General features: G+C 36.2%; 1 protein-coding gene across 1 annotated transcript in view; it reads right to left on the bottom strand.

Annotated features, from left to right (window-relative positions):
* Nucleotides 1-14,808, bottom strand: part of LOC150084121 (dynein regulatory complex subunit 3-like) — a 170,850-nt gene that overhangs the window by 135,948 nt on the left and 20,094 nt on the right. Inside the window, exon 3 of the mRNA XM_090375044.1 lies at nt 6,385-6,551. The gene's annotated coding sequence lies outside the window, so the exon portion shown is untranslated. The remainder of the gene's footprint in view (nt 1-6,384; nt 6,552-14,808) is intronic.

Below are 14,808 nucleotides of genomic sequence, written 5' to 3'. Positions count from 1 at the left end.
GAAAACCACAAAATCCTCGTTGTTTACAAGGGCATAAAGTTGAATCTTTTGAATGTTGACTGGAAGTCTAATAAAAAAGCGTGGATGACACGAGGTATCATGAGTGAATGGATAAGTCACTTTAACCAAAACATGATTAGTCAAAACAGAAAAATTATTCTTCTCATGGATAATGCTGCATCTCAACCGCACACTGAATTGTCCAACATTCAAATCGCTTTTCTGCCACCAAACACATCTGCAGAGGTCTGGCCCCTGGATCAAGAGATAATAAAAAATTTTAAACTTCACTACAGAAAACGTGTTTTAAGACATCTCATTGCAAACATGAACGATGTAAAATGTGCGAGTGACCTTGCAAAGAAAATCAGCATCCTAGATGCGATTCAATGGATTTCCTCTTCAGTAAACGCAATTAGGAAACAAACTGTCGTGAACTGTTTTGTAAAGTCTGGCTTCTCAAACGCAAAAATTGAAGTTGTGAACAGCAATGTGGAGCACCAAGAAGAACAAGTACTTCAACATCTATTGATAATGTAAGATACTTCAGCTACAAGTGACCCTGCCTAAAATATCAACGACATTATCATCGATATTTTTCAAGAAGTTCCTAATGAGGATAAAGAAATGGAAGGAGGTCATTCTGTCGAAGAACGTATTAATGACGAACCACCGAGGAAAATAGAAGACGCGCTCATACAAATCAATCGTTTAAAAATGTTTTTCGCCGCTGGAGAAGATACTGAAGGACTTTCGATGGTTTCTTCACTCCAAACAAATGTTGAAAACAAAATTATCAGCCGGAAGAAGGTGCAGAAGAAAATAAGTGATTACTGTATGCATTTTTCTTAAGATAAAGTCATAATATGCATAGCACAATTGTATGTATATTATTTACAAAAATATTGTGCAAAATCTTTATATAATTTAATTTAATTTTACATTAAAAGTTTAACGATTTTTCTTTCTTTTTTTCTTTTTTTTTTCCCCCCCCTCAGACTTCTTGTTAGCGGACACTTCTCTCTAACGGACACATTTTCGTTCCCCATGGCTGTCCGTTAAAGGGAAGTTTCACTGTATATACTTGGATCTTAGAAAGGCTTTTGATACTGTTGCACATGGAAGACTGCTGCACAAATTGGAGCAGTGTGGCATTGGAGGCAAATTGCTGCTATGGATAAAGGGGGTGGTTGAGGGGGAGAAGACAGAGAGTGGTAACCAATGAACACTGCTCATCGTGGACTAATGTTATTAGTGGAGCCCCCCAGGGTTCAGTGTTGGGTCCATTATTGTTTTCTGTATTTATAAATGATATTGATGATGGTATATCAAGCTTAATGTCCAAGTTTGCAGACAATAGGAAGGTTGGTAGGGTTGTCAAGGACACTACTGACACTATGCTGCTGCAACAGGATCTGGAAAGGTTGAGCAGATGGGCTGAGAGGTGGCAAATGAAGTTTAATATTGACAAATATAAAGTACTACATATGGGAAACAACAACCCCAGCGCAACGTATCAACTCTGTGGTACTACACTGACAGTGGTAGAGAATGAAAAGGACCTGGGGTAATTGTGCAGGCAGATATGAAGTTCTCTGAGCAGTGCAGATGGGCTGCAAGAGTAGCTCATGGTGTATTGTCAATGATATATAGGAATTTTTCTAGCAGGGATAAGGAGGTGATTATTCCCTTGCATAATGCAATGGTCAGGCCACACCTAGAGTACTGTATACAGATCTGGAGGCCTCATTTCAAGAAGGATGTAGAGCTGCTGGAACGAGTACAGAGAAGGGCAACAAGATTAGTGAATGGAACAAAGGGGTGCTCTTACGAAGAAAGGATTAAGTTTTGCAAATTAGTGTCTGGAGACTAGGCACCAGCGAGGTGATCTGATAGAGATGTATAAAGCCTTGAATGGTTTGAGCATGCTCAATGCTGATGGGATTCTTCCTCTTGCTCAGAATAATCACCCGAGGGCATAAATTCAAATTGAGGAAAGACAGATGTAGGATAGATGTGCGGAAATTTGCCTTTAGCCAGCGGGTGGTTGGTTGGTGGAACAGACTTCCAACCCTTGTCGTGGAAGTTGATAGCCTAAATAAGCTTAAGGCTCAGCTGGACAGGTATTTCGAATGAACAGAGGGGTGAAGTGGAAGTGGGTTTTTTTTTTTTTTTTTTTTGGCTGATGCTGCATAAGCTTGCTTTCTTGCATCAAATGCATCTACTAATGCTAATAATGCAGTAACAATATGTATTTTTTTTTGTTTTTAGAATTGTATTTTAATGATTTTTTTTTCAGAATATAAATTCAAGTAATTACAGTACTTGTTTTTTTAACTTACTTTATTGCTCCTAACTGTCATCAAAATTTCTTGAGAAAACTGTTTTTGAAATACCGGTATCCCGGTTTCATAAGCCCTACCTCTAAGGTTTCCAAACTTATGATTTTGAAGAAAATATGAGAACGCTACCTCCGGTTATTAGACTAGACAAAGACAGCAGAAAATTTAAAATTGAGAATGGAGTTCGACAAGGTGACACAATATCTCCGAAGTTGTTTACTGCTGCCCTTGAGGAAGCTTTCAGAAGATTATACTGGTTGCAGAAAGGAGCCAATGCGAATGCAGAGTACCTAAACCATTTATGATTTGCAGATGACATTGTGGTCATAAGCCACGATCCCAAAGAATTAGAGGAAAATCTTAATCAGTTATGCAGAGTTAGTAAGGATTTTGGACTAAAGATGAATATGGCTAAAACAAAAGTAGTGATGAACAAGTATGCCATAGAAAGGGATATAATAATTAAAGGAGCAGTAATTGAAAAGGTGGCATCATATACTTATCTGGGACAAGTCATTAGCTGTAATAATGATAAATGGCTGGAAGTCAAGAGAAGAATAAATTTTGGATGGATAGCATTCAGGAAATATAGTCACATACTGAGGAGCAATATCCCAATTTGTCTGAAATGTAAAATAATGAACCAATGTATACTACCCACCATGACTTATGGAAGTGAAACTTGGGCACTCACCAAAAGAATGGAAGAGAAGCTGAGAACTACACAGCGAAGAATGGAACAAATTATATTGGGAATCAGACTGTTAGATAAGAAGAGAAACACATGGATTAGGTAGCAAACTCAAGTAAAGGACATTCTTATCAAGACTAAAATGGTCTTGGGCAGGACACATAGCTTGAAGACACGACAGATGGACTAAGAGAATAACAGAATAGTACCCAAGAGGAGCTAGAAGAAAACTTAGAGCCGACCGGGCCAGCCGGGTGGGTAAAGTGCTTGCCTGGCACGGGTTCGATTCCTGCCTCAGGCTTGGATCAAAGTACTGCAAAAACCTTGGGAGGTGCATTATGGCCACAGAAGCCTACGCACCAACAACTACAAAAAAAAAAAAAACAAAAAAAAAAAAAGAAAACTTGGAAGACAATGACTGAAATGGACAGATGAAATTTCTAAGTTTGTGGTTAGTAAATGGATGGTCATTGTACAAAACAGAAGGAATTGGAAAGTTGCTGGAGAGGCCTTCATCCTGCAGTGGATTGAAAATGGCTGATGATGATCCCCAATTCAAAAAAAGGGGGGGGGGTTGAAACTGATCTGAGTAATTACAGACCTGTTAGTTTAACTTCTGTTCCGGGGAAAATAATGGAGTCACTAGTTAAACAAGCATTGCAGGATCATCTAGACAAGACTGCAGTAATAATTCAGATACAGCATGGGTTTGTTAAGGGAAAGTCTCTTGTCTGACAAATTTGATTGGATACTATGATGTGGTTACAAAGGAACTGGATGCAAAAAATAATTTTGATATCATATACTTTGATTTCAGGAAAGCTTTTGATACTGTTGCGCATGGAAGACTACTGTACAAATTGGAGCAGTACGGTATAAGGGCAATTTTCTATAATGAATAAATGGGTGGTTCAGTGGGAGAAGACAAAGTGGTAATCAATGGATGCTACTCTTTGTGGACTAGTGTTATTAGTGGAGTCCCCAGAGTTTGGTGTTGGGCCCACTGTTGTTTTGTATATTTATCAATGATATTGATAAAAGTATATCAGGCTTTAATGTCTAAGTATGCAGATGATACAAAGGTTGGCAGGGTTGTTAATGACAGTAATGGCAGTGTGCTACTGCAACAGAATCTAGAAAAGTGAGGCAGATGGGCTGAGAAGTGGCAACTGAAGTTTAACATTGACAAGTGCAAAGTACTGCATATGGGTAGAAGTAACCTAAGAGAAACATACCAACTGTGTGGTACTACACAGGGTGGTAGAAAATGAAAACACCTGGGAGTAATTGTGCAGTCAGATATGCAGTTTCCTGAACAGTGGAGACAGGCTGCCAGAGTAGGTCATGAGTATTGTCAATGATATCCAGGAATTTTGCTAGTAGGGAAAAGTTGGTGATTATCCCTTTGTATAAGGTAATGGTTTGGCCACACTTTGAGTACTGCATACGGGTCTGGAGGCTTCATTTTAGGAAGGACGTAGAGTTGCTTGAGCACGTACAGAGAAAGGCACCGAGATTGGTGAGTGGAACAAAGGGATCCTCTTAAGAAGAATGGTTTAAGTTCTGCAAATTGCAGAATCTCGAGGCTAGGCACCTGCAAGGTGATCTGATTGAGGCGTATAAGGCCTGGAATGGGTCAAGCAGGGTCAATTGTGATGGGATTTTTCCACTTACTCAGATTACGAACCTGAGGGGACGTAAATTCAAAACGAGGAAAGAGTTATAGAATAGATGGGCTGAAATTTGCCTTTAGCCATCATGCCAGAGGGCATGATGGCTAAAGGCAAATAAAGTCAAGGAAGAACTGGACAAACTTTTAGAAGGAATGGTTTTTTTTTGGCTGATGCTATATAAGCTGATATACTTGCTTTCTTGCATCACATTCCTCTACTACTATTATGGAGAACAATAAAAAAAAATGATATTTTAACACAGGGGTCTACAGTATAAATCTAGGAATAAAAATGCCATAAAAGGCTGATTATTATTAGAAAAACTATAGCTTAAAGCAAGTAAGGCTGGAGTTGATGGCATACCCAGTAATTTTGAACCAGAGAGATTTGATTTGAGAAAAGCATTTGACTCAGTCCCTCATGAGAAGATACCGTATAAGCTGCATCATGTTAGAATTACAATTATGATTCTAAGATGAATTGCTGAATAGCTGCAAGGCAGAAAGAAGAGGGTTGTTATTAATGATTATTCTCTTCAGAATGGCTTAGAGCATAACCCATAGGGCATGATGTCAAAGATCAGAGAATGCATAATGATTGGTTCCCAAGAAGCTCTCCTTTGGAATGACTTAGACAGGCTTCAGGGACAGTCAGAAAAGTCATGGAATGCTTTAGCACATTCTGGCTCTGTCCAAGTGCCAGAGTGCAGTTCCAGCACATTCTATAAGTTAATTTATCTACTGCAGCAGATGAATAATTTTTTCTTTGTAGTATATGGCTTTATTTTTTCTCTTCTATTATTCTATTTTCCAACATTATTCTTTTCAATAATAATACTATTTGGCTAATATAAAATCTTTACATTTCATAATCTGGTTGAAGCTGACTATAATGCACCTGCCAGCTTATACATAGCACAGTCACACTGCACAACAAATTCAAAGTAACCTAATCTTATTCACAAAAAAATTCTCCGGGGTGGGGGGCAACCTATGTATTTAAACTAATCTTCATTTAACAACGAATGTAACTACAATAGTATGCTAATATCACTTGAGCCATTAATGCCTTCATTTAACAACAAAAACAACTACAATAGTATGCTAATATCAACTGAGCTATTAACGCTATTTTTAAAAGAAAACAAGCATTGAAATTAATAATTTTAAATCATTGAAAAGTTAAAATTTAAACTTTTATTACAAAAATCAAATATATATCTGTCAAAAAATATAACATATAGAATGTGGGTTTATTTTTTCTTTAATGTCATGAACATGCATATACACATTGCCACGTGGTTACTACACCAAGGCTGAACCATGAATAGTCACCTAATGCTAGTTTTTAAATGCATCATAAATTTGGTAGATCTGAAATTAAAAAAAAAAAATAATAATAATAATAAATATGTATTTGAAAAATAACAGAAATCTGACTAAAAGCTGGAAGAAAACTAAACTTATTGGAAACCTGGAAGGTTCACCCAATTATCAGAATTGGCAGGTATGCACTTTAATTATAACCATTTTCATACATACAGTATATGGCTAATAATGAATAAATGAAAAATAACATATCTTCACCATGAATCAAATAAAACATTTTTGAAATTTTAATTCAATCTTAGCCTATAAATTATGTAAAAAATCTGAAAAAATACACTGAAAATTCATACGTTGCTTGCTTCTTTAATCTTGTTACTTCCAGCAGAAAATATCTGAAGACTTTGCAATGTATCCAGATTTTCAAGTTTTGTGATCTTGTTATGGTAGAGGCTTAAATCTTTAATATTCACTAGTTTCTCTAAGCCTTCAATGACTTCAATATTATTAAATGACAAATCTGTAAAAGAATGAATAGAAATTATATGAAGTGATTTGGAAATTTAGGTAATAACCTAGTCATTTCATAAATACTATTACACTGATAAATGTGTGCCAAATATGCATAGGTTATAAGCATTGATTGAGGGTGTTCAAATATAGCTAATTGAGGTTCGTACACTGAGCACTGAAAGTGGTGTTGGCAATAAAATTAATGTACTGCTAATGCTGCTTAGTAAAATGTTTGTTTAATGTTTGGAGACAGTTTACGTAACATCTGGATCACTGTGCCTGTTGGATATTAGTTCAGCAATTTGTTCATCAGTTTATTAACTCTGGCAGTGATGGCACAAAATAGAGTTGCAAAGACGGTAGTGCGGGACTCAACAGGTGCCCATTTTGTTTTTAACTAAAAAAGGTTTCAGGGTCTTTTTGAATTCTTCTTAAGCATTAAAAAAATAATAAATAATTCTGCTGAAAATTAAAAATATATATATTTTAGACATAAAATAGAGACATGGATCTAATAGTCTGGTCCATTTTCCAGTTGAAAAGAGTATTAAGTACGCAAAATTTCAAAATTTGTGTATGCACACATACTCTGCTTATTCTGTATACAAATACTTCTAAAAAAAATGTTAAGGATTATGCATATATGTTAAGTAATTTTATTCACTCTAGTTTTCAATATTTTTCAAATCTGAAATGCCATAAATTGCGCCAAATTCAAAACTTAATTTCCTCTGCTTCCAGCAGACCATATAGACTGAATATCGTGTTTCATGTTATGAATATTATATTTTCTCCTTCTCTATGCAAAAGCAATATCTTTCAACAGTGCCGGATTAAGGCACAGGCTAACAGAGCAGTCGCCCAGGGTATCATTTTGACAGGGGCATCAGAAGCTGAAGAGCAAGGGAAGGATTTTTTCCAAAACCTTACACAGATTTCTAGGACATGCAAAGGTGCACCAAAATAATCTTTCTGTCCGGGGCACAAGAATACCTGTCTTTCAACAATGGAGAACTCCAGTTCTCAATGGAGAGGTATGGAGAACAGTAGATATTTATAACTCATGGGAGTGGAAATGCAATAACCTTGGACCTCAGACAAACATATAATTCAACCCAAGTTGCTTTTCAAGAAAATGGTTGCAAAAACAGTGGTGCTGCACTGGACAGTAAATTGTCAGTGTTTAATTACCATACAAAAACTCTAAATAAAAAAAAAAAAAATTAAAAAAAAAACAGAACCACTGCAGTGAAAGTTTGACTATTTAGGAAATTAGAAAAATATCAGATTTTCAATCGGAATTTTGCACAAACATTATTTTGAGCAGCACCTCTCAGGTCTTGCACCACCACCACTGGGTAAATTATCAGCAGGGGTTATACAAAGAACACAAGATTATACAGGAGAAAACAGTGTACATTCTAGCCTCCACACTTTAAAAAATGAGTAGTAAAAGTCAGCAAAATTCACTTCTAAAGCAGGAGAGAGAGAGAGAGAGAGAGAGAGAGAGAGAGAGAGAGAGAGAGAGAGAGATGGTCGTGTAATCAGAACAATGAATGAATCAGAATCAAGGATGGGGACTTGCCAAAACAGAAACTGTACACAGACTACATTTTTGAAGGAAGTTCAGAAGCTGAGTGCAACAATTGTTTCACTACTGAAGAACAAAAATTACAAAATCTAAGCCCATAGCACTCAAGAGGCTGATCAGGTTCTCTACAGTGGAAAGAGATCACCATTCTGCCTCAGTTATGATGTAGTGGGAAGTCTCCGCAACAGCCTTATGGATTATGCTTTTGCAAAGAGGTATCAAAACAATCCAAATATGTTTGAACTGACGTTTCTCATATTTTTCACTTAAAATTAAATATATAACACTGTGTTAAGTAAAAAACGTGTTAAGTTTAATTTACACTGAATTTCATTATGCAGTTACACAAAAAATTCACTGAAAAATGGCATAAGAAAATAGCCAAATGCTTATGTTTGTCTGTCTATCTCCTTAGACTTTTGTCTGCAAAGTGGCTGAATCTAGGATGACATGAACCTCAAGCAATCTAAGGAAAGCAATGGCTAACTTCTCCATGGATACCATATGCACTGCCATTGGACTAGCCAGTTCACAGTAGGCTTGTGTAAATGCACAAAGGCATTTTGAGTGACAAAGTTCAAGTAAATTGTGTACAATAAACTTCATTAGCATTTTCATTCTCAAAATTAATAAAAACTTTGTTGTAGCATTTATGGAAAGTAGCCAGATAGATTTAACTAATATTATCCATGCAAACATGCCACAACGTGCTTCGCTTTAATAGGCACCTACATAGCCAGGTGGGCAGGAGCAGCAGTGCGTAACACACGCTTCTTGATTAGACCGGGGTTTGAGCCTGTGACCACCAAATACGGAGGATGCAGAAAGGTCAGGGAATGACCACTGCATATCCCTGGAGCAATATGGCCTTAGTTCCTAATGCTCCTAAAAACCAAATAACAATAACAGCTTCACTTTAATATACTGTACATGAAGGCTGGACAAATCTATTTGAGCTGACACTGTCTCCAAGGGGCGCCTCCGTAGCCAGGTGGGAAGGAGCAGCAGTGCATAGCACACGCTTCTTGATTAGACCGGGGTTCGAGCCCGTCACCACCAAATATGGAGGATGCGGAAAGGTCAGGGAATGACCACCGCATATCCCGGAGCAATATGGCCTTAGTTGCTAATGCTCCTAAAAACCAAACAACAAACAAACAAACTGTCTCCAAAACTGAAGTACCACAACTGAATAAAAAGATCACAGGCAATCTAATATTGGGAAAAAAATCCTTCTATTCAATCAAGTTTATTCAATTCAATTTATGAAATTTTTGTCATGTTACCCTTGATTTGTTGTTGTTTGGGAGCTGGTGGCACAAGAGCAGCTTAAGCTATAATGTGCCTAGCTTAGGTTAGGAGAGTTTTGTATTTCAACTCTTCTCTCAGCATATTTTTAAAGAATACCAAGATTCTGCATTATAATCATTCAGTTCCTACACAAATAGTATAGTATTAACTTTTATGTTTTGAACATATACAATTAATCTAAAAGATATTTCTTAGCTAAATGCCTAAGCATATGAAGGAGTTTACTTATGCATGGGTAATGCGCACACATAATTTATACTACCGAGATAGTTTTAATGCAGTTTTAATTATATCTCATATTGTGAATACCTTCACAATGAGTTGCCACGGTATTGCACTACCTCGAATAAGTAACACTTCACCTATGGAGAAGACTATAGTTACTTATTGTTGGCGGATACCACCAACCAGAGGGCACCATTTTGAAGCATGCAGTCTTTTGTGTGGAGATCCAGAAGCCATTTGTTTGTGCCCATTTGCTTGTTTTGTTCATTGTTCTTTATAGCTGCTATTCTATTCTATATTCTCAGAGTGGTAGGAAATACTAACATCATCAACATATAAAGTGGCATTGATGGTTCTTGGTATATTTTCGGTTACGGTATTTATTTTGATAGCAAAAAAGGGTAGTGCTAGGCATAGACCCCACAGGACATTTCCTTCTTGGGCAAAAACTTTTGAAAATGCAGCTTAACTTGAAAGGTCCTGCTTTGTAAGAATTTTGGATACATTTAGGAAGATGTCCGTGTAATCCAAAGATATATACGTTTTGGCTAGCAGTATCATAAGCCTTTTCTATGTCAAAACAGATCGATCGTGACATGGTATTCTTTTTGGATGAAGGCATTTCGTACACTGCTTTCTAATTTCATAAGTAGTCTAGTGTTAAATGATTATCATATAGTAATCGCTACTGAGAGGATCACTGTGTACTGACCAGTCAAATACTGGAAATAATGTTATCTGGAAATAATATTATAACTGTTATGAGGGATCTAGTAGCTATGCATCCTGCAACTGCTTCAAGGGTTGTGTTTAGCAGAATAATCTGGGCAGGAATACAATAATTTAACAGTATCACAACACCACCGTCAGTTGTGCCACCTATTACTCTGTTTTTATGGTGTGAGATATAGTTCTTTATTGAGATAGAGCCTTGAGGTATGAGATAGGTTTCTTGTAAGCAAAGACACAGCAGAGCATGCTGTGCAATGAGATTGTATATATCATGTATGTTACTGCAGAATCAATCCTCAACAGTTCCACTAGATTATGGTCTTCATTATTTGGTTTTGGAGAAGTTTTCAAACTGTTTCCTAGACACTGTTTTAAGTTTTTCAAAGTTAGATTTTTCCTATTTGGGTAAATATGTTTACCAGTATCCATTTCTTCATTTGCAAAAATCTGTAGTACTGATTTATCTGCCTGGTTGTTCCCTTCAGTCTCCATTTGTTCAGTTGGCTTTTGGCTTAATGTTTTTCTTGAAGATTTTTGTTTCCGAGTGTTTTGCATCAGGAAGTACGGATAGTGGTGCATTGGTAAGTTTCTCTTAAAGTTTTGATTGGGATGTTATAAGTAGTTCTCGTGCCCAGTCTATAATGGAGTTCTCTGGAGGGATTGTAAAATCTGTTTGGGTATCTATCGTACGCAGATTTCTTATAACTTGTGCATAGACAGGTATGTTAATGATAGTCGGGAGTACAGTTTTCTTGGCATGTGACACAATGTTCTATGTGCTTTTCTCTTTTCCAATATTCACAGTTTTTGAATAGGCAGAATGATCCCCCTTGAAGTTTGGACATTTTTCAGCTGGGTTGTTCTGATTGGTGTGTTCCTGAATCCACAGTTAGAAGAGACAGCAACTCTGCAGATGCCATTTGTGAATGACCATACTTTTGGCATTTAAAGCAAGGATTTGGAATGTATGGTCTGATGTTATAATTCAGATATCAGGCCTTGACTGGTGTAGGTGATGTGGGAGTGTTAAAAGCCAGAATGAGATTTCTAGTCAAAGTTACTGTCCCATCTCTAGTTACTTTAATCCTTCTCACAGCTATGACACCTTGATATTTCAACTCATTTTTAATTTCTTCTTTGGAGACACTTATAAGGCCCCATTAAGAAATACTCCTTTTGATGTGTTCAGGGTATTATGGAAAGAGACCTTTACTGGAATACCTCTAAATGTCGTCATTTGAAACAGTCTTTCTGCTTGTTTTGATTTGCTGTCTTGACTAGAAGTCACCTGATTTCAGTCATTTGACATTTTTAGCCACACTTTCTAAACATTCCTGGATGATCATGTCTGCAAATGACAGAACAGCCTAATGGCTCTTCTGTCATTTGCAGATATGATCTGATATGATGTGTTTGATCAATGTATGAATTCACAGTGAACAAGTGCAGTCATGTAAGTTTTAATTTATTCTTAAAGAATTTTTCTGCACCCTATTTAAACTTTATCAATATAAATAAAAGATATGTATTTATCAATTATCCTCTCTTGTTCTGGCTGATTTTAGGTTTCCACAGATAGTAACACTGGCTAAGTACCTCAATATCCTTTATTTTTCTTAATAGTGATTATCTGAAATTTATTTACCTTTTAAAACAAAGAAAAACACAGATTTTAAAAAACAGTTAATTTTATTTTAACAGCATTAGGAATTACAGTTAACGGCATTCATTTTTCATGTAATAAAATTTTGTAACATAAATGTGCTATTACATCCATACACATTGCTCATATTAATTAGGTGGCATATTTCATTGTAGAAATTATTATTTTAAACAAGCTAGATATTAGCATCACACAGATTAATATGCCTCTTGCTGTTTCTTTTCAACTAGTGCACTTTTTAATACAGGGAGAGGAGTTAATAGAACGAATTTGTTCAACATAAATTTCTGTAAGAACTCAAATTTAATAGCAATGTTTAATTTAGCAGTACTCACCTTAGTGTTATCTGTAATTGATGCTTGGGATAGGGAATTAAATAAATTGAGGTTGGGGTAATGAATTGAAAATTGGAATTAAAATAAGCTCAAGCAAGTAGGAGTGCACAACTTCGTCCTTGGTTGTCATTAATGAAATAGTTAATAAATTAATTAAGGGAGGAATTTAAACTGGTTAGGCCAAAAGTCATAACGAGTTGACTTTCGTTTGTTAAGTCTTCAGTTGGCAATGATGAAGTAGAGAGAGAAAATGCGTATATTTATAAAAGAGTTCTAAGTTCCCGTGATGCTCTTTGAAACATGTGGGAATCTCAGGTGCGTGAGATTCCAGACCGGGGAAAGATTACAGGGTAGTTTTGTGTTTATGACGTTGAGTTTGGAGTGACGGCGAAACCATTCTATGAAACCACATATAATATCACCAAACTTAAAAATAAACTCAATGCTATCTTAAAAAGGCTAAGGACAAACAAGGAAATCAATTTACACACATTGCAACAAATTGGTATACGGAATAACATCCTCCCACACATGTTTGGCATCACCAAACTACATAAACCCAACCAACCCTTAACCAATACCTGTTATATCTGAAGTACCACCACCAAATACGGTTCCACAAAAACACCTAATACACGAGCATATTATCATTACAAAAGTTTTAGAACAGGACAATTAAGCACCGAACTTACATAACACGTACATTCCAATAATCACAATCCCCTAATCAACTCAGCCATTACTATAATTAAATTAAGATCCAGTCATAAAATTTTTCAGTACGAAGCCCTTATCATAGAAGGGTTTTTGCTGTCACTCCAAACTCAACGTCATAAATGCAAAGCTACCCTACAATCTTTCCCCGGTCTGGAATCTCACGCACCTGAGATTCCCACATGTTTCAAAGAGCATCACGGGAACTTAGAACTCTTTTAAATATACGCATTTTCTCTCCCTACTTCATCATTGCCAACTGAAGACTTAACAAACGAAAGTCAACTCGTTATGACATTTGGCCTAAAAAGTTTAAATTCCTCCCTTAATTAATTTATCAACTATTTCATTAATGACAACCAAGGACGAAGTTGTGCACTCCTACTTCCTTGAGCTTATTTTAATTCAATTCATTACCCCAATCTCAATTTATTTAATTCCCTATCCCAAGCATCAATTACAGATCACACTAAGGTGAGTACCGCTAAATTAAGCATTGCTATTAAATTTGAGTCAAATCAATTCAGTACCTTAAGAAATTTCTATAATTATTTGATATTTCTGTAAGAATCATGATAATCTATGTGTCCATATAAATGAATCTTATTCTTTTTTTTTTAGAAGCTTCATTTGAGAGAACACTTAAATTTTGCTATATAAAAATGAGAACATTACTATTCGGGTTTCTGTCCTTAGATAGAATAACTTATTTTTAGAAAAACATAAATTCCAAGGAATACTTATCTGACGTTCCTTTGCAAGATATTTAGAACTTAACCATTCAACTGTTAAAATTACTAATGTACTTCTCACTCCTAATTCCAGTATTTTCTTTAATGAAATACTAACTCCATAATGCTAGTTATGCCATTAAACTTCTACACATTATGTGCAAAGCAATGTTGACCATTAATAACAATCATTCATTAAAAAGATCAGTTGACAGCTTTAAAGCATATTCATTTGGATTCAATAAACAATATTATTTTATAATATAGAATATGTTGCTTCAACAATCAAAGGTCACATAAATAAAATATTATAATCAAATGTTAAACATATTGATGATGGTATATCAAGCTTAATGTCCAAGTTTGCAAATACCAGCCTTTGTATTCCAAGTATACAAAGGCTGGCAGGGTTGTTAAGGACACTATTGACACTATGCTGCTGCAACAGGATCTGGAAAGGTTGAGCAGATGGGTTGAGAGGTGGCAAATGAGGTGGCAATTTAACATTGACAAATGTAAAGTACTACATATGGGAAACAGCAACCCCAGTGCAACGTATCAACTCTGTGGTACTACACTGACAGTGGTAGAGAATGAAAAGGACCTGGGGTAATTGTGCAGGCAGATATGAAGTTCTCTGAGCAGTGCAGATGGGCTGCAAGAGTAGCTCATGGTGTCTTGTCAATGATATACAGGAATTTTTCTAGCAGGGATAAGGAGGTGATTATTCCCTTGTATAAGGCAATGGTCAGGCCACACTTTGAGTACTGTATACAGGTCTGAAGGCCTCATTTCAAGAAGGATGTAGAGCTGCTGGAACGAGTATAGAGAAGGGCAACAAGATTAGTGAATAGAACAAAGGGTTGCTCTTACGAAGAAAGGCTTAAGTTTTGCAAATTACAGTGTCTGAAGACTAGGCACCAGCGAGGTGATCTGATAGAGGTGTATAAAGCCTTGAATGG

Source organism: Mastigoproctus giganteus, chromosome 6, assembly GCF_048544385.1.
Source record: "Mastigoproctus giganteus isolate SK-2022 chromosome 6, ASM4854438v1, whole genome shotgun sequence".
NCBI classification, from domain to species: domain Eukaryota; kingdom Metazoa; phylum Arthropoda; class Arachnida; order Uropygi; family Thelyphonidae; genus Mastigoproctus; species Mastigoproctus giganteus.
This window is presented reverse-complemented; position numbering and strand designations above follow the sequence as displayed.